Source organism: Tasmannia lanceolata, unplaced genomic scaffold, assembly GCF_043159265.1.
Source record: "Tasmannia lanceolata isolate RefF3 unplaced genomic scaffold, GAP_Taslan_0.1 ptg000015l, whole genome shotgun sequence".
Classification (NCBI taxonomy): Eukaryota; Viridiplantae; Streptophyta; class Magnoliopsida; order Canellales; family Winteraceae; genus Tasmannia; species Tasmannia lanceolata.
Window position 1 is genome coordinate 9,801,583 of NW_027518692.1, and position 20,262 is coordinate 9,821,844.

Here is a 20,262-nt window from a genome sequence, read left to right on the forward strand (position 1 = left end):
AGTCCAGAAATTCAAGAGCGTCACATTTACTCACTTATCAAGGACCAGAAATCATTTTGCTGATGCTTTGGCCACTTTGGCCTCGATGTTAGATATCTCCGCTACAATGGAAGTTCAACCGTTAGCCATCAGACTGCAATGGGCACCTGCGCACGTAAATGCTATAGAGATTTCAGCTAGATGTCCAGATGGGAAGCCTTGGTACACAGATATCAGAAACCTCATTTCAGGCAAGGGTCATCCTCCGGAAGCTTCAAGCAAGGAAAGGAAAACTCTCCAGAAGTTATCTGCGAATTTCATCATTTGCGGTGAAGAGCTGTATAGAAGGTCATTTGATGGCATACAACTCCTTTGTGTTGATGAAGATAAAGCTGCGGAGCTTATTGAGCAGACTCATGAGGGTGTTTGTGGACCTCATATGAACGGGAAGATGCTATCTAGAAAGATCCTTAGACTTGGATTCTATTGGCCTACAATGGAAACAGACTGCTTCGCATTTGTAAAAAAATGCCATAAGTGTCAAGTCTATGCGAATCTTATTCATGTTCCTCCTTCGGAGTTGCACTCCCTGACTTCGCCGTGGCCGTTTTCGGTATGGGGAATAGACATCATTGGGAAGATTTATCCGAGATCCTCGAGCGGACATGAGTACATTCTGGTGGCTATTGATTATTTCACAAAGTGGATAGAGGCTGCATCTTATGCTTCCATCACTTCGAACACAGTTGCGAAGTTCATCCGTACCAATATAATTTGCAGATACGGAGTACCTCACGAGTTGATTTCAGATAATGGATCACATTTCAAGAAAGAGGTGTTACACCTGTGTGAAGAGTTCAAGATAAGGCATCACAAGTCGTCTCCTTACAGGCCGCAGACGAATGGGGCCGTTGAAGCAGCAAATAAGAACATCAAAGTCATTATCAGTAAGATGACTGAGACATATAAGGACTGGTCGAACAAACTTCCTTATGCCTTATGGGCTTATAGAACATCGATCAGGTCTTCAACAGGCGTGACTCCGTATTCTTTGGTGTACGGAATGGAGGCTGTTCTCCCTGTTGAGTTAAGAATCCCCTCTTTGAGAGTGATGGTGGAGGCCGATCTGCCAGAGTCAGAATGGGCAAAGGCCAGACACAATGAGCTACAGATGATAGATGAGAAGAGGCTGAGAGCCTTGTATCATATCCAGGGATATCAGAGACGGATTGAGAGAGCTTTCAATAAGAAGGTTCGTGTCCGAGATTTGAAGCCTGGAGATCTTGTATTGAAGTCCTACAGGGCACCGGTATTTGACCCAAGAGGAAAATTCAGGCCAAACTGGTCTGGTCCTTACATTGTTGATGAAGTCCTGCCTGGAAAAGCCGTAAGACTCCTCAATGAAAATGGAGAAAAATTAAATGAACCTACAAACCTGGATCAATTAAAGAAATATTATGCTTAAATACACTAGGAGGCCATCCTTGGACGATTTAAGCTTCAAGCCATACCCAAATATTTTAAACTATTTGCAAACCCTTTGGGCCTAGAAAAGAATGAATGATGAAACCCCCTTTTGCTAAAAGAACCTTTGAGCCGAAAGAAAGTCAAAATTTATTTGTTAAACTTAAACCAGGGGCATCTTTTATGACTTTCGTCATAAAAGATTTTACGTCCGAACTACACGTGACCTGATTCCCAATTTCTTTGGGGATACGTAGGCAGTCTGGAGGATCCAGATTCGGTCAAAATACATGCAAACATACCAAATTCTAACCGGTTTGAACCTAAGCCTACCCGAAAGTCCTTCTAGTGTACTCAGGCCCAGGTTTGTAGAGAAACAGAAATAAAGAAAAATGATGGAGTCTTAGACCCGCTAGACTGAAAACCCACAAGGGCGGTCTAGGCAAATGTTAGGATCATTCACCCGCTAAGCTGAAAACCCGAAAGGGCGGCTTAGGCAAAAATCAGGGTACTGAGCCTGCTGGATGGAAAATCTGCAAGGGCAGACAGTCCAGGCAAAAATTAAGGCATGCGGTCCGCCGAATCGAAAACCTGAAAAGGCGATTTGGTCATGGCAGTGACTTCATGAGGAGATGGCAGAGCTTTAAAAGCCAGCTTAACTTTCAGCTTCTTTGGCACCTTCTCAAAGTCTAAGTAGGCGCCATCAAGACTTCTTCTGATACTCTTTGAGTTAGAGAGGTTGAAACCGAGCAATCTAAAGGGATAATAGCCAGGACGAAAATACCAAAAAGGGGGTTGAAGTACCTTTAAACGCGGTATTCAAAAGATTCCAAGAGTGGTTGACTTTTACCATTTTAAAAAAAATAAAAATAAAAATAAAATCTTATCAGACTAAGAAGCAGATTTCAGTCTCTCTTAATGTTCGAGTCGTGTGTTCGTCAGTTGTCTCGTTCGTGGTTTGTCAAAGTGTTTCCTTGTTGAGTCGAGGTCAGTTGTCAGAATCCTGTTTAGTTAAAATCCCTCCCCAAGCCGGAGTGGCAAGAAAAATAAAAGGTAAAGCAGAACTCTCAGGAGAAGCAGAGAATTTGTGGCTCTTGTGAACAAGTACAAAGCAGAGCAGAGTTCGGAAGATTGATAGGCTTTTTAGCCCAGTTCCAACGTTAGCAGATGGCAGTGATGAAGCAGGATTTTGAGCAGAACCATGTTCTTGTATTTTTAAGAGCCTTATAAGCCCAAGTGTTCATCAGAAAAGTTTGTAACCCCAAGTGTACATTAATGAAAGCCTTTGGCCCATTTTTCTTGTGTTGCTCTCCAAATGAATTTTGTTATGGAAGTAATCATACTAGGGGCATCTTTTATGACTCACGACATAAAAGATGTCAAATACACATTGATATTTGAAATGGACATTCTCCTCAAAAAGAGACTAGAGAGTTTGAACACGCTCTTTTGGTTCAAGCTCTCCTGTCGAGTATTTGGTTCGTGTTGCTTTGGTAAAGCTTCAATCTCTAAAAAATAATAATAATAATAATAATAATAAGAAGAAGAATGACTCTTTGAGCGTGGCATTTGGGACTTTTTAAGTGTCCGCAGTGTGTCCCTACCTAACAAGTTGGGAGTCAGGCATACCTGCGAGGGGGTTTGTATGGATCCGTGTTGCATGACGGGCATACAAATCTGGATTTATATGGAACCGTGTTACACCACGGGCATATAAATCTGGGGTCTTATGAGATAATTTAGCAATTCCTTTGTTGATGTGAGACTCTTTGAGTAGTTGAGACCCTTCGAGTGTTACAGACTCTTCGGGTAGTTGAGACTCTTTGAGTATAAATGTTTTGTGTTGATTTGAGACTCTTTGAGTAGTTGAGACCCTTCGAGTGTTACAGACTCTTCGGGTAGTTGAGACTCTTTGAGTATAAATGTTTTGAGACTCTTTGAGTAGTTGAGACCCTTCGAGTGTTACAGACTCTTCGGGTAGTTGAGGCTCTTTGAGTATAAATGTTTTTTTGTGTTGATTTGAGACTCTTTGAGTAGTTGAGACCCTTTGAGTGTTACAGACTCTTCGGGTAGTTGAGGCTCTTTGAGTATAAATGTTTTTTGTGTTGATTTGAGACTCTTTGAGTAGTTGAGACCCTTTGAGTGTTACAGACTCTTCGGGTAGTTGAGACTCTTTGAGTATAAATGTCTCGCCATGATTTGAGACTCCTTGAGTAGTTGAGACCCTTCGAGTGTTACAGACTCTTCGGGTAGTTGAGACTTTTTGAGTATAAATGATCTTTGTTGATTTGAGACTCTTTGAGTAGTTGAGATCCTTTGAGTGTTAGTTGAGACTCTTTGAGTATAAATGTTTTTGTGATGTATTTGAGACTCTTTGAGTAGTTGAGATCCTTTGAGTGTTATAGACTCTTCGGGTAGTTGAGACTTTTTGAGTATAAATGATCTTTGTTAATTTGAGACTCTTTGAGTAGTTAAGGCCCTTTGAGTGTTACAGACTCTTCGGGTAGTTGAGACTTTTTGAGTATAAATGTTTTGCGTTAATTTGAGACTCTTTGAGTAGTTAAGGCCCTTTGAGTGTTACAGACTCTTCGGGTAGTTGAGGCTCTTTGAGTATAAAGATTTCTATGTGTTTGAAGCTCTCTGAGTGTTTGATTTGAGACTCTATGAGTGTTACATACTCTTTGAGTAATTTGATTTGATATTCTTTGAAGGGTTGATTTACGTCTGCATCGATAGTGGTCTGCTTTCTTTGAGGTAATTTCATTGGGTTCGTTTTCTTAAAAGCTTTATTTTAACAGAGTATGTTTGTGTTTGCTTTAATAGAGTCTTTGCGTATTGATTTAAATAGTTGAGTTGTGAGTATTAGAGAGAAGCCATCTCATTGAGATGTCGTGATTGCCGAGTTACGGGTCGGTGAGAGGTTATCTCCCATTTGCTTGTTGTTTAAGACTCTCTTAATGTTACTTTGTTGTGTGCCCTTGTGAATACCACCCTTAGAACCCGAGAACCCAAAAATTTGCTTTGCTTTTGGGTCAGTCAAAATGTGTCGTCTGTTCAGCTTTGCCATTCGCGTGTTACACACGCTCTGCCAAAGAGGGGCATCTGTAGACACCCCATTTTGATCGGACCCAAGTTCGCTATTGTAGACACCCCATTTTGATTCGTTTTAATCAACAAAGAAGTTAGTGTGATGTTGTCGGAGTCTAATGTTTTTCATTCCCGTGTTCGTCCCTTATGCTTTCTCAATCGTTCCGATCTATTCTGCAATGTTCCGCATTTTCTTTTCGCCAAGTGTTGAGAATGGTTATATTAGCCAGGCGAGAGAGAGTTTGTACCCACTAAGTGGGCCCACCATGAACATGTTGATGAGCGCATTTATTTTTCTCATTTAAAGCCGTACTACTAAGGTATTTTCTTTGTTTCTGGTATTTCAGGTTTATATTGAGGGAATTCCGAGGAAAATATGCTAAAAGGATGAAATTTTACGAAAAATTGCAATTGTGGAACAATCTAAGTAGAAAATTGTGTGTGGGTTCCAATTTGGATGGTCAAGATCAAAGAAGAAAATCCAAAATTTTCAAGATATCTTAGTAGGCCAAATATTTAAGAATTCTTTTTGGGTCCAAGTTGAAAACGTCACACCGTTATTTTTCTTTGAAAGTTTCAAGCATTTCAAAGGTTAGATAAAGAACAAAGAAGAGTGAAATTCCTAAATTCAATGGTTGAGATTGAAATCAACAAAGCAAGAGGGAAGAAATCGAAATTTATTTTTGGTAAAACCACCCCCATATTTGGTTAGTTCACTTCCCTTGTTGGATTCCCTTGGTCGTTTCTTTCTCTTTCCCCCTTACCCATTAAATGAACGGTTTGGATCAAATTATGGAATAAATTAGAAAGCATGGTCAATTATCATTGTGGCCCATTAATTGGAAGATCCGGATTATATTGAGGAAATGATTTGGCTACACATATCAATTGGACAAGTGGAATTTTTGGAGGAGTGCCTTGACCAATTCGTGCAAGCTTGAGAAAAATGGGACCCACTTGGATTTGCATTTACGTGCAAGCTTGTTCTCTACACAACAGCAGCCCATGTGTTCTCATATGGAAAATAGTAATTTCTAATTATTACAACCATACACATGCAATATAAGTGGGACCCACCAGGGAAGAAACTATATTGTTTCCAAAGTTGCCATTCATGTTCCCACACCTCATGTTCCCACACCAAAGTCAACAAAAGAAAAAAATTTAATCTTTTTTGGAGGCCCCTCTCTCTCTCTCTCCCTTCTTTCCTTGGTCATCAATGATGGCTAGTCATGGTCATCTATGGTGGTTGGTCATGGTCACCCATGGTGGCTACCAATACCACACATGTTTAAAATTTAGTCATTTATGATGGCTATTAAAAATGTCTTTTTATCTCAAATAGTGTTCCTATATGCAGCTATAAATATGGCTTGTATTCTCAAAAACAAGGGGGAGAAAAAAGGAGTGTGGCTCATCTAATAAAAAGCAAAGAAAAAGAGAAGAAGAAGAAAGCAAGGCGAATCGTACAACGGCGAGGTTTTTCGGACTCCGCGGCTTTCGGATTCGGCGAAGACTCCATCAGAGGTAAGTACACTGTTCTCGGATTTTTCAGGATCGTTTGGTATTTTTTATGTATTTTACATGATTTTTAAGCATTTAATTGAATTTAATTGAATATTAATTGCGTGTGCTTAAAGTCATGATCTGCGTAAGCTTTCCAAATCCGTTTCATCCCGAAAGTTAATACAATGTTTGATCTAAATAGAGTACCATAACTATCGGATCAGATCGGGCATTGGATCAACAGTTCTTTCGAGTTTGAGTGAAGAGTGGTATTTTATTTAAAATATGGGCTGAGAAATTATGAAATTCGAAAAAATAGTCATCTCAGGATGATCTATTTTTTGGAATTTTAAATTTTTCTTGTGTTCATCACATCGGAACAAGGTTGGAGGATGTTTTCCGAAATCATAATTTTCTCGAAAAGCGTGTTTTAAAAATAGAAAACTCTTCAAAAATATCTTTTTGACCAAGAAAAATAAAATATATATTAAACGGATTCCAAAATTAATGAAACTTCATGGAAAACTAATATGGTACTAATACATTCTACCATGAGTTTTTCATAAATTTTGGACTTTGTTTGGTTATTATTTTATGCTCTCTTTGAAAATTATCAGATTTTGGGAGAATTTTTACTAACATCAGATCATCATTAAAATTCATAACATTTTTACATAAGTCTTATATTTCACATTTCTTTCTGCTGTAAAAGTTTCAAGTGATTTGGATCTTGTTTCATGTGTGGTGTAGTGTTAATTCATAATCTGGGCTGAAAATTGAAAAATCCGAAGTCAGTAGTAAATAATTTCTAAAATTCATGAAAATCTCACTGCATGCTATTTATATTCATATTTTATTTCTGTAGAAATTTCATAGAATTTAGATTTATATTTCTACTAGTTTCTGTGTTAATTGTGCAATCTGGTCATTTAATTGTTTAATCCAGATTAAATGTGAAATTAATGTAAAAATCTGCAAAACTCATACAGTAAGCTACATACATTCCCATATTGCTGCTGTAAAAATTTCAACTCATTTCGAATTTGTTTGCAACAATTTCACTTGTAAAACCACTCATATGCTTAAAATTGATAAAATCCATGGAAAATTCGAAATTAATTGAAAATCATATAAAAATTCCTAAAGAACTTTAAAATTCTGTCACATGTTCACTCCTTAATCCATTGAAACGGAAATTTTAGGATCTTTAGATTTTCCTGGAAAAATGGCCAGTGCATCCATAATCGTATCCCAATTGCAACTTGATCTTTGACAATTTGAATATTTAAGCTATAGCATGTTGTTGGCTCCGAGGTTACTGTCCACGAAAATCCTGAGATCTGCCAGGCAATAAGATGCTATAACCTAAGTATTAAATTGCACAAGGAAAGAGCGCACGATTCCCTCCCTTGGATGCCATTCTGGGCCGAAATTGGTGAACCCTAGAACCATTGGTATTCCTTAAGTGCCCAAAAACGGAAAATCCTTAAAATCTGAAATTCGTTAACCTCAAGAACTTAAATCGATTCAGCTTGTATCTTTCGGAACCATTGGATCATGGTTTCCGATCTAAGAAACATTAGAGCCCAATTTAGGAACCCTGGTGTCAGGTCGTGTCCTAGGTTTTAGGGAGTCCTAGAGTTAGGAGTCCAGCCTCATCACGGACGTTTGTTATGTATAGCAACCGTGCCATAGGTCTCGTTACACTAGTTGCCCAATCTTTCCTTAAGACGAGCCTAGTAAACTATGGTGTAGGTTAACTTACATTAGTCTAAGGAACAACTTGCATTTAGATAAGAATCATATAGCATCTCAGATGAAATCCTAAGATAATAAAATCCTCAACTTGAATTAAATAACTTCTCTCAAAACTGTTGAAACAGTCAGTTCTGTCTAGGTCGGTGTCCTAGTTGAGTTAGGCATAAGTAGCTTAGCTTAGGTGCACCGAACTACGTCGACTCTGATCCCAGTGAGGCTTGGGTACGTAGGCAGCTTGGATGTCTGACGGCATACCACCCGCGAGTCGGCACCACAACAAATTGTGGTGTTTTGGATATTAATTTTCTTATAAATGCTTAATCAAATCATTTAGGGCTTTCCATGAAATTAGAATTCTAGGAGAACTTTCACTTAGATTGAACCCAGACAAATTAATAAATCAAGATACACATTTAGGATTCCCATTGAAACTAGATTTTAGGATGCATGTCACTTAGTTCGCACATTAACATAGGGTTGAATGAGCCATTTAAAATAAATTTAAAAGAGTTAACTTTTAGAATTGAAGACCGATTATCGGGCAGGAATGGTGCATATGGTGGATAAATCCCCATACCTTCCATTCTTGTAACCAGGTAGCGAGTCTAGATTTCTGGTTAATTATGGGTCCTAGATCCCACATCTAGGTGGCGACTCTGTCAGTCTCTTTTGTGTGGAATTCGGATTGTCTTAGTGATCCCAAGTTCACATAAAAGACGAATTAAAATCAATAATGAAAGGCACACGCCAATCGCGTGGGTATGAGAGACCAAGAGAAGAGAGCGCGGCGGCTCGCGCCCCACGCCCCTCTCGCGGGATCGGGTCCCACACTACCTTTGCTGGGTAATGGCTTCGCTAGGGAAAGGGTAATCTTTTCTCTGACTTTCTCTGAGAGAGTTTAGAAGAAAGGGAGAAGACTCGACTCTTACTTAAACAAATGCTTTTGATTTATTTTAAGTAGGTCGAACCTTAGAAGATGACTTTAGATGTATTTGTACATGGCAGTATTTCCTGCCCCTTATTTTTCAATCATGGTCCAAAGACCCTTTAGATTGTTCAGAGTTTTAACGCATTTTGTTTTAGACCAAAAAATGCTTCGCCCGGTCTTTATTGAAGACATGCCTTGCCAACAACCAAGTCGTCTTTTGCATGTTTTTGACTTGGCAGACCATTTTACCCTAAATTTTGCTAGAAACGAATCTTTGAGGTTTTTCATTTCCACAAGCACAATGACCCTAAATTTTGCCTAAGTAGCCCTTTCAGGTTTTCGACTTAGCGGGTCTTCAGATCTTCTTGTTCTGAATATTTGGAAGACTTCTGGAGATTATGGAAAATAGGTTGTTGGTTTTGCCAACGGTGACAGAGCCTGAGTTTTGTTAGGCTGCCTACGTACCCCTAAAAGGTTGGGATCATGCCCGCGTAGTTCGAGGGTTTTCTGTGGGAAAAATGATTGAAAGGAGAGTAATCTAAAAGGTTTTGTTGGCTTCGCCAAAGGGTGATCGAACCTGAGTTTTGTTAGGCTGCCTACGTACCCCAAATAGGTTGGGATCAGGTCCGCATAGTTGAGTCATTTTAGGATCTGATCGGCACATGGAGGCCTTCGATGTTTGATCGAGGTTGGTAGGTTCTGACATTCTATCTCCATTTTGGTTAAGAAGTCTGACGGCTTTCCTGGACAGAATTTCATCAACGATGTAGGGGCCAGACCAGTTAGGTCTAAACTTCCCTTATGATCGAAGACGTGATCTCGACATTCCCTAAACACCATATCCCCCTCTCTGGAAGTTCACGTCTTAGCTCAGCATCTTCAGTAGGTGCATCAGTTAGCTGTTCTGTGAGAACTCTGCCTTTGACAGTCTTCTGAGTAGCGTTCATGATGTCGAATTCTTACAATGAAAGGATCTAACAGATGTTTCTGCTGACCAGGGTTGGTTTCTCGAACAAATATTTCAGTGGGTTCGTTCAGATATGAGAAGGATTTTTTGTGATAGCAAATAGTGGATAAGCCTTTCAGTGGCCCATACTGATGCTAAACAGATTTTCTCCAACGGAGTGTAACTCAGCTTGTACTCCAACATCTTCTTACAAAGATAGTATACTGGCATTTTTGTTTTTATTCCAGGATCTTCCTGTGCCAACATACATCCGAGAGTTGTGTCTGTTGTTGAAAGTGGAATGGTCGTCAGGCGACTGCTGGTGATAATGATTGATCACTTCATCTCTGATTTTGAGGAAGCCATCTGGTCTTCATTCTTTTGAGTTTCTGCTTCTTCGGCTTGGTTTCTAGGAAGAGAGGGATATGGTACTTAACAATTTCCTCACTTGATCCTAGCATATCTTCGTAAGACCAGACGAAGACCCCTTTGAATTCTTTTAACAATTTGGTTAATTCTGCACGCTCTTCAGGGGATAAGGTTTTCCCAATCTTTACCTCCTAAAGCAAGGATTCAGTACCGATGTTAATAATTTCAATCTCATCTTCTAAAGGTTCTGCTCGACGCTCTTCCTCTCGTTTTGATTAATTCCTTAATCACGAGGGGAATTTCGTCTGCAACCTCGTCCGAGGAGGGTTGTTCATTATATTTTAAAGTATTTACTTTAGAAGAAATGAGAGACGGCGGCGAGTATAGAAAAAGTTCTTTTATTGATTTGCGAGATACATCAGAGGAAGAACTAACTGACGCGCCTTTGTCGGGCTCACTTACATTTGACGTTGTTTCAAAAGAAGCAGGATAGAAGATGTATTCTCATTCAACAGACGAGAAGTCTAAATTTGAAGGGATACTTGAAATGAACAATGGGACGAAGGTATCAGACAAGTTGGAGAGTTCTGCGTTGCCAGCATCGGTAATCATACTTTGCGGGGAAAAGGTAGAACAAATTCTTCGACCATGCTGACGATTGGAAGATCTTTTAGGAACATGGATTCTAAAAGCTTAGGGGCCAAGTTGTCACTCTGGTTAAACTTTGCCATTTCTTTGTGTTTATTTTGCTTCTTTTCAATGAGGTTCTGGATCGCGTGTTTCAAAGCAAGACATCTATCGGTTGGGTGTCCCCTTCTTTGGTGGTATTAACAACACTCTCCATTGTTCCAACTTTTTGGCAGAGGGTTTGGAGGCTGACGGGGTGCAAGCAAGAACAACTTCTTTTTCTGGAGAAGTATCTTCATGATGATAGAAGGACTAGCAGGTAAGGGGGTAAATTCCCTTGGATGTTTATTCGTAATGGCAGGCCCTTGGGGTGCACCACTTTGTTGCTAGATAACAGGTGGTCCAGAAACTGTTGCGACTCCCTTCGCCGTGTTAACTTCTTTAGGTACAGGGGGTTCCTGAACAACGTTCTTCGTATAAAGTCGAGCCTCAGAAACCCGTCTATGAACTATGTGGGCCTCTATTTTGCTTTCGGTGTCTATGAAGCACTTTAGACTTGCGAAACAATGAAAGGCCATGCGACATAGGGGGAGGAGAGTTAGGTTATGTCGCGTTATCTGAATTCTTTCTTGCAGAAACAGATCCATCATTGGCGCTACTGGCTGTTGGAGATCCTGAATGTCTTGGGACTGATCCGTGGGTTCTACCATGATGACAAGAGGAGTTGAAGGACTAGATGGTTTTGAAATTTCTACCGAAGAAGTAAGAATTGAAAGATTAGGTAAATCCGAGGTTCTTTCTAGACGAGCTTGGGTATGGGCCCAGGTTTTTGATTTCTTGGGTGCAATGGTTTCAACTGGTAAGAACTTTCTACTTGCAGACAGGAATATTCATGCACTTGTTTCAGAGCTTTTACACGCAAAGAGGAAGAACCACACAAAGTTTTTCTTTTTTTGTAATTTTTACAAATTTTGGATGGATCCTAGACAAGCAAAGGGGTTGAGAGCAAGGTTTGCCCTTACGGTCGTTGACTGGGAAAACAGCCCTAAACAGATTGAGTTTGATCAGAGTTTGGATAAAGATCTAATCCTGATCTCGAGGCGATAGATGGACAGAGGTTCGAGACTTTGATTATGACAAAGGTTTAGCTGGGTATATCCTCTCATGAGAGGATATATTCATTCGAATGGAGCCCTGACGCTTTGACCATGAAAAAGTAGTCGGGATAGGTTTGTCTTCAAAAGTGAAGACAACATGACTTGAGCACGTCCCTTGAATTATGAGCAAGACACTGGTCAGAAAAGGGGTCTATCTTCCCAAAGGAAGATATAGACAAATTGGGCAAAGTTCTGCCACTGCTTTGACCATAATGGATGGATGGGATGAGTCTAATCTTTCGAAAAGGCTGACTTGGGTTGAGCAGAGCTCGGGTACTGTGACCATAACCATGGTCATGATAAGATTATCTTCTTACAAGAAGACGAGTTTATTTGGGCAGAGGTCCGCCACTCTTGACCATAACAGAGGTCGAGGAAGGTCTAAGACAAATTCAAAAAGGATTTGACCAGGGTGAACGGGACAAGTCTAAGGACAGATAGACTTATTCGAGCAGAGCTTCGCCGTCTTGACCATAACAATGGTCAGGACAGAGCTAGACTCGATAAAGCAGTAGTGCCTGATGGGGCTGAGACCAAGACGGTCTGGATAGGAAGATGATTGAGAGATTACAATAACCTTTGAAAGATGGGACCAGAATGAGGGTCTTTTGGTTAAGCATGTAAACCGCAGGACGAACATCCTTCCAGGGTACAATGGTTGCTTATCCAAGGAATGTGATGATATGGGTTTGCAAACATGACTCTAGACAAAACTATAGATTTAGCAATAACCTCCAGTTTTGGGTAAAATGAGCTATGACCGTTTGCGCATCGGGCTAGGGTAATGACATCCCTAACAAGAAAAGGAAACCAGGGGACACCTTTCTAGAATCGCTCGATGTGCTCGAGGTGGGCCAAAGGTTTAGTGTATTCCTATTTGGGAAGACGCTCACATCTCTCAAGAGTAAATGGTTTTGGCTTTGCCTAACTCTAAGCTCAGCATGCCCTATGCGGGCATGGTAACATCAACATGCATATGTTGGACTTATGCATTGTGATGAAGGCTTGAAGGTCCATCTTGCTGAAGTGATTGAACAACCCTTGCCAGGTGGCTTCCAGCACGGCGGGAAGTTCAATACATCATCGATTTAACTCCACCACAAGGGCGATGTGCAAAGAGGTGGTGCTTTCACATCAAATGGAGGCGAGACCAGCGGCATCCAGGTGATGAAATCCTAAAGGTTACCGAATCCGTTCCAAGTACTAGTCACTCCCGAGAGTAATAGGAATGCAAAATATGGTGTGTGCATGTGTTTGCATAAAGTAAATAGGTAAGCCTAGGTGCCTCCCAGGGCGTTTTTGCAGAATTTGCGGTAATTTTGAGCATTGGCTCTTGCAATCCCTGCAAAACAACCATATGGTACTTGAAAGTAAATCTAACACTTGTTTTAATTTGCACATTAGGTGCGTCCGCAACTTGCGAAGTGTTCGCAACTAGCGGATACCCCTAAAGGCTACATCGGGTTAAGGATAACCCCAATAAAGGCAAAAAAAGCTAAGTTATTTGGTTGAATTTTTTTAAAATGCCAAGTCAAGTCAATTTAGAGTTATAACCTTTATTTTTTTATTTTCAGTAAGCAAGTCTGCTAAAAGAAATTATTATATTTATCCCCAGCAGAGTCGCTAGCCTGTGGGAGCTGGTTTTATCCCTCGCGCGTAGGACGGCAAGGGATCACCACATCGGGTTCTCAGGGAGTGTTTATTTGATTTGCGTTTCTTGCAGACTAGGGACCGAAATCCTAACTTCGCAAGAAAAAAAACTCAGAGTCGCCACCAAGGTTAGGGCCTAGGACCCGTGTCTGTTCTTCCAAGGAAATGAGTAGTGGTACTCGAATTTTGTTGGAAGAACGTAACCAAAGGGGTTCTTTTTCTTTGGGCTTAGAACAATATATTTTGCTCTGTTTGTTTAAGGCATGGTCCTTACAGATATCTGGGTAAGGGTTATGGTTACAATCGGGGAAAGTGTTAGGGACCCCTCTTGCCCGGATGAATCCAGTCTCTTAATTTAAATTGGCATTTTTTGAAGAGTTTAGCTAGGATAACTTATCTTTTTTCCTTCATTTAGGTTACGCTTAATTCCAGGATGTAAATAAAGTGAATTTACAAAAATTCCAAAAATAAGCGGTAGTTATCCTGATTGAGATCGTATGTTGTAGAATGAGTCCCGAAAGATCTCGCAATTGATCCCAATCAGGTTAACAAATCTAACAAAAAAGACAGTGTGGAAAGTAAAAGAAAGGGAGAAGGATTTATATCATAAGTTTTGAGAGCAATGTGAGCCAGAGATCTTATGTGATGCAGAACGTGCGGCGTTAATCAAATCTTTTATTTTTTATTTTCTATTTTCGTCATTTTATTTTTAGTATTTTTCTGGGGCATCAAAACTTGTCTATTTAGCTTGATTTTGGTGTTTTTAGAAAGGTTTTTCGATTACTATCTAAAGAGCCCAAGATTACGAGATTTGGACTTGATTTGGCTAAGTTATAGGCAGTTTTAGGATATGGTAAGTGTCTAATACGGAATTACTATTTTAGAATTATCTTAGAGATATTTCTTGCTTTTATTTATGTTGCTTTAGTTAGAAGATTGAGAATAATAGTTAGACAAGAATTTAGAATTGCTATGCTTAGGTTTTGGCTCTTTATATATAATGTAATGGCCTGAGGAAAGAAATAGATTTGAATAAAGTTTATTTTTGGGAGATCACTTGTGAAGAGAGCAATGGCTCTTTCACGTGGGTGAAGGAGCTTCACTCCTTTCACGTGTTATGTTAAAGCTTTTCTCCAAACCGTGGCCTGGGTTTTCAAGCCTCCACAAGATTATTTTAGTCGCTTCTTGTGTTGATCTTTATCTTGTGTTGCCGCTCTCACGCTCCCTTCGTCATTATGTCACTACCTCGTACCTTACTTTGTAAAGAAAATTACATAAAGCAGGTAAATAAATGTAATTTCACCAGAATTTGTAGAGAATTGGACAACGTAACCGCGCTGTTTGAAAAAGAGGAGCTCTGAAGTTCCTGAGATTTCGACGGCGTAACGACGCTGTGTTGATGCAGGGACTTCGAGTTTTGCAGAGATTTTGGCAGAACAACAGTGCTATTATTGAAAAATAGCTCGTGGTTCTGCAAAATTCAACAGAACAATGACGTTATTTGGAGGATGTCTTTCCAAACCATCAGAATTTCGACAGAATGTAGATGCTTAGTGTGAGCCACCTAGAGTTTCTCTACTTTCTCTCTTCTAGAAAGGAAATAAACTAGGGTTTTTTAGAATTCAAAGGGGTATTTGGGCTGGAAATACACAGAAGGGGGGTGTATTTGCTGGTCATTTCAACCAAATTTTGCCAGGGCAGAAATTTGGTGTCACCTGTTGACACCCCCATTTTGCTTCGCTCTAATCAACAAGGAAATTAGTGTTTTTCTATCGGTTTTTTGAATTTAGGGGTAGTTTGATCATTTCCACCTAATGTTGAGAGAAATTGTTCACAAAGATCCAAGATAGAGAAGTTTGAGCTAATTTGATAGACCCACATTATCATTTCAATTGAATTTGGGTCAAGCAGGTTGCCCCATCTGTTGTTTTTAAGGAAAATATGAATTTTGGTGCTGTTTGGATCCAACAAATACAACCATTCCACATGGGGGACTCATCGTGTGTTCAGGTGGTGGTCCCGTCACCATATTTTCTTACTATTCGGCCAAATTGGAATGGGGCCTGGTGTATTAAATGTTCGAACATTCGGAGGGCTCAATGTCATTTTTTGATTTGATTTTCCTTTCATGGGTGTTCGGTTAATAATGGAGGGGCTTATTAAAAGGGTTTAATAATTGCTTTACTTCCTTAAGACTCCTAAATTTGTCCAATATAGGGTGGGACACATTCAAATCATCTTTTAGAGTTACACTGAAGTAAGGAAACCAAGGTGTTTTGTTGCAATGTGAATTTTTCCCATGTCGAGATCCATAAATTGAACAGCTTGGATTGTGCTATTAGTTTGTTTTGTAGCCCCATCAATTGGACGAATAGATCATCCTATGGAAATAATTAGGAGGGTGCAACCCATTTGTGCAGCTGCCATCAATGGACAACTCGAATCATCCTATCGTGGCGAGTTACGGGGTATGTCCAATATATGTGGCAGCCCATTTAAATGGATGATTTGGATCACACTATAAAGATGATTTACGGGGTACAAGCCAATGTACGCTACATCCCATTCAATGGACAGTTAGGATCATCTCATCTCAGGGAGGTCATTTTGGGAACACGGCCAATTTACATTGTGGCACATCAATTGAACGGTCCGGATTAATCCTGTGGAAACAATTGAAGAGACGCACCCAATTTACATTGTAGCCCATTTAATGGACACTTTGGATTAGCCAACAAATTGAACGGATTGGATCATTTCAAGAGTCGAATTTGAAGCTTGCAAGGCCACATTTTTGCTCCATGGTAGGGACCACTTAAAAAAATGTTTGAGTTTACCCCAAGATGCACAACCGACACGCTCTCTCTCTCTCTCTCTCTCTCTCTCTCTTCCCACTTCTTAAAATAGATGGTTTGGATTACCTATGGAGGAGAGCACGTTAATTTAATCTTGGCACTTTAAAATGGATGGTTTGGATTATGGTGTCTGAAATTCCAAGGGTAGGCCCAAGTACTATTCTAATGGCAACTTATGAGGAGGTAAAATTAGGTTCCTAACAAGTTTTAAGCATTTGAAAACTCTAACCCAATTTTGAAGATTTAAGAGATCAAAATGGTAATCAAGCACACAAGTTAAATCCTAAGTGCAATGCAAATATAAAGCAAGAGATAAGAGAGAGTGCACCCGAGATTTAAAGTGGTTCGGTCCTCAAAACGCGAGGCCTACTCCACTCCACCAACCAAACCCGTTGATGGCTTCACTATGTTGATCTTCTTAACTTTGGCGAAGATTGGTGCCAATTACAATTCCAATTGCCTTTAACCTTGGTGGCAATCCTCACCACGGAGAGTGGGCTCCGCTTCTCCGAACACTCGCCCGAATACAATCTTTTGAATAAAGAAAGAAAGAACAAAAAATCCCTCACAAAGGTTTACAAGGTTTGTAGAAGATGTACAAATTGAAGCCTATGATCCAAATCCTAATTCTAGAGGATGAGAGGCATAAATAAGCTTGATTCACTCTTAGGATATTCCAATAGGTTTTTAGAGTGTTAGGATTGATAATTGGGAAGTTTAGAATACCCATATATATAGAAAAACTCAAATATGACCGTTTGGGGGCATAGTCGTAATTCTGGCAAAGTACCCCAACGGCTATAATTTCTTCCCGAAATAGTGGTCTCGGAGTTCCGAGAAATTCTCGGAGTTCCGGGAATTGAAACAGAAGATGAAAAATGTTACTGGACCATATCTCAAAGCTCCGAGGAATCTCTCGGAGTTCCGAGCTTGGAGCTTCGAGAATCTCTCGGAGTTTCGAGAAGCCTATTTCCAACAGATTTTCAATTCTTGTTTCTTATTCATTTGGGATTCCAACTCTACACCAAGTTGGGATTGTTATGAGGGTTCCAAAGTGTTGGAACACCACAAGGACAATCTCTTAAATATTTTAGGGTGTGTGAGATTACTTTATTTATGCCTCTAAACACCTAAACTAGGATTGGATCTTTACATTCTAAAACGACTTCGATCTTCAATTGCGATGCTTCAAGTCTTCATGCGTCTTGGATCTCCGATGCCTTTGGCCTTCCTAATGCGGTCCAATGAGAGCTTCTTGGCCTTAATCCAAGCAATCTTGTCTTAATACAATCATGATCTACAACTTAGACATTCAAACACATTAGTGATATAAAATCACTTGTATATTGGAATCATCAAAAGAAGATGGGAATGTGTAGACACCCCCATTTTGCTCCACTCTAATCAACAAAGAAATTAATGTTTTGTTATCGGTCTTTTTCAGTGTTTTTCATTCCCGTATCAGTCCCTTATGCTTTCTCGATCTTTTCAATCATTTCCGCCATGTTTCACATTTTTCCACTAAGTGTTGAGAAGGGTTAGTCAGAAGAATCTAATCAAGAGAGAATATGGACCTACTGGGTGGGCTCGCATTGAACATTTCGATTGGAATGGGATCAAGCAGGTGTGCCCTGCATTGATATTCATGAAAAATATGAATTTTGAGTTTATTGAATCTAAGAAATGAAATCGCTTTCCATGGGTGGACCCTCCAAATCGACTGACCCATTAAATATCTGTGGGCCCTTTCCAAAGTGATTTTATTTTATCTTATTGTTTTGAGTCCCACTTAAAGATGGGATGTTGTGTGTTGATAATTAGATGAAATTTGTCAAATTTATGTGGGGCCCATGATTAAAAGAATTGAAATTTAATGGAAATGATGTAGGTGGTCACAATCAATCTATGGTTTGGCCCATCATTTGGATGGACTAACAGAGGGAAGTAATTTGCGGGCTATGACCCATCTATGGCTCGTTAAATGAACATTTTGGATCATCTTATGGGGATGGTTTGGATCATTCCAAATGGGCTCCATCCCAAATTCGGCCACCATGTGTGGGCCTTGCTTATTGTGCAACCTTCCATCCTAAAGTGGGCCACCATGTGTGGGCCTTCTGTAAGAATATTCCCAATGAAGAGTTAACCGTTTGGGTTGGGTTATAAATAGAAATTCTCTATTGTGGGGAAGGAAGAGGCCAAAATAAGCTCTACTATTAGTATCCTAGGATTTGAATGGACGATTTTCACATTTTTTACCTAGTTTCTAATTAATCCTACTGCAAATAGAGGCAATACATGTGGGACCTCCATCGATTTTATACGTTTGAGGTTTCCTTGTTGCTGAAACAGCAACTATTCTCACGAAAAATATGGAATTACTACATTGGGAAGAAGCTATATTCGGTGCAAAGGATGGGTTACTTGATTTAAAAAAGAAAAAGATAGCAATTACATGGGAGAGAAAAAGGGAAATTGGTGGATGAAAAAAGAAAAAAAAAAGAAAGGAAAGGGGGAGGAGATTAAAAGAAAAAGAGTCACGACAGATGGGAGGAGGATCTTTCTCTCTCAGGGACTCTCTCTCGGTTTTCTGGCTAAAGGGATAATCTCTCCTTTCAACCATTCTACAGGTTTTTTTTAGCAAAGAAGGTTCTTTAGAAAAAGAAAAAAAAAGAGGTAGAACACGACAGCAGCTCTCCCTCTCCCTCTCTCACTCTGTTTTTTTCTCTCATACTTGTCTCTCACTCTGTTTTTCCCTCACAGCCAATCTCTATCTCTCTGACCCTTCCCTATCCCACGGTCTCTCAAGCTCTCCTCACTCACCAACTCTGTGTCTCTCCCTCTCGTTTCTCACACTCTGTGTCTCTCCCTCTTGTTTCTCACACTCTGTTTTCTCTCCTCCTCTCACCACCCTCTGTGTTTCTCCCTCTGTGTATCCCACCCTCACTCTCACTCTCTGTGTCTCACATTCTCCCTCTCTGTATAGCAAAGGAAAAAACCAAAAAAAAATAGACTTATCGTTCTCACTCTCCCTCTGTCTCGGTCTTTCTCTCACTCACAGTCTGTCTCGGTCTTTCTCACACTCACCTCCTCTAAAAAAAAAAAAATAGAGAGTCTCTCTATAAGCTCCATCTCTCTCTCTCTCTCTCTCTCTCCACAGTGAGAGAAACAAAAAAAAAGAAAGGAAGAAAGAAAGCGGACATCGGATCGAGCGTCGGCGAGATTTTCGGGATTTTTCGGCTCTTGGATTCGGCGAGGATCGCGATCAAAGGTAGGTGCACAATTCTCAGATTTTTTCAAGATTATTTGGCATTCTTTATATATTTTTTGCATGATTTTTAGCATTTAATTGAATTTAATTCAATATTATATGTGTGTGTTCAAAATCATGATCTACACGAGTGTTTCAATTCCGATTCGTCCCGAAATTTAATACATCGATCTATTTAAATAGACAAAAATAACCATTGGATCGGATCGAACATTGAATCAAAGGATTTCAAAAATTTGAGTGAAGAATGGAATTCCATTTAAAATAGTGACTGAGAAATTACAAAATTCGAAAAAATAGCTATATCAGGATGATTTATTTTGACGAATTTTAAATTTTTCTTGTGTTCATCACATCAGAACAAGATTAGAGGACATTTTCCGGAGTCGTAATTTTCTCAAAAATCATGTTTCAAAAATAGAAAACTCTTCGAAAACATCTTTTTGACGAAGAGAAATAAAATATATACTAAATAGATTCTACAATTAATGAAATTTCGTGGGAAAATAACATGGTAATGATATATTCTACCATGAAATTTTAAGAATTTTTGGATTCTGTTTGGTATATTATTTGATGCTTTCTTTGAAAATTATTGGATTCTGTGAGACTTTTTACTGACATCAGATCACAATTAAAATTCTCAAAATTTTTACAATAGTCTT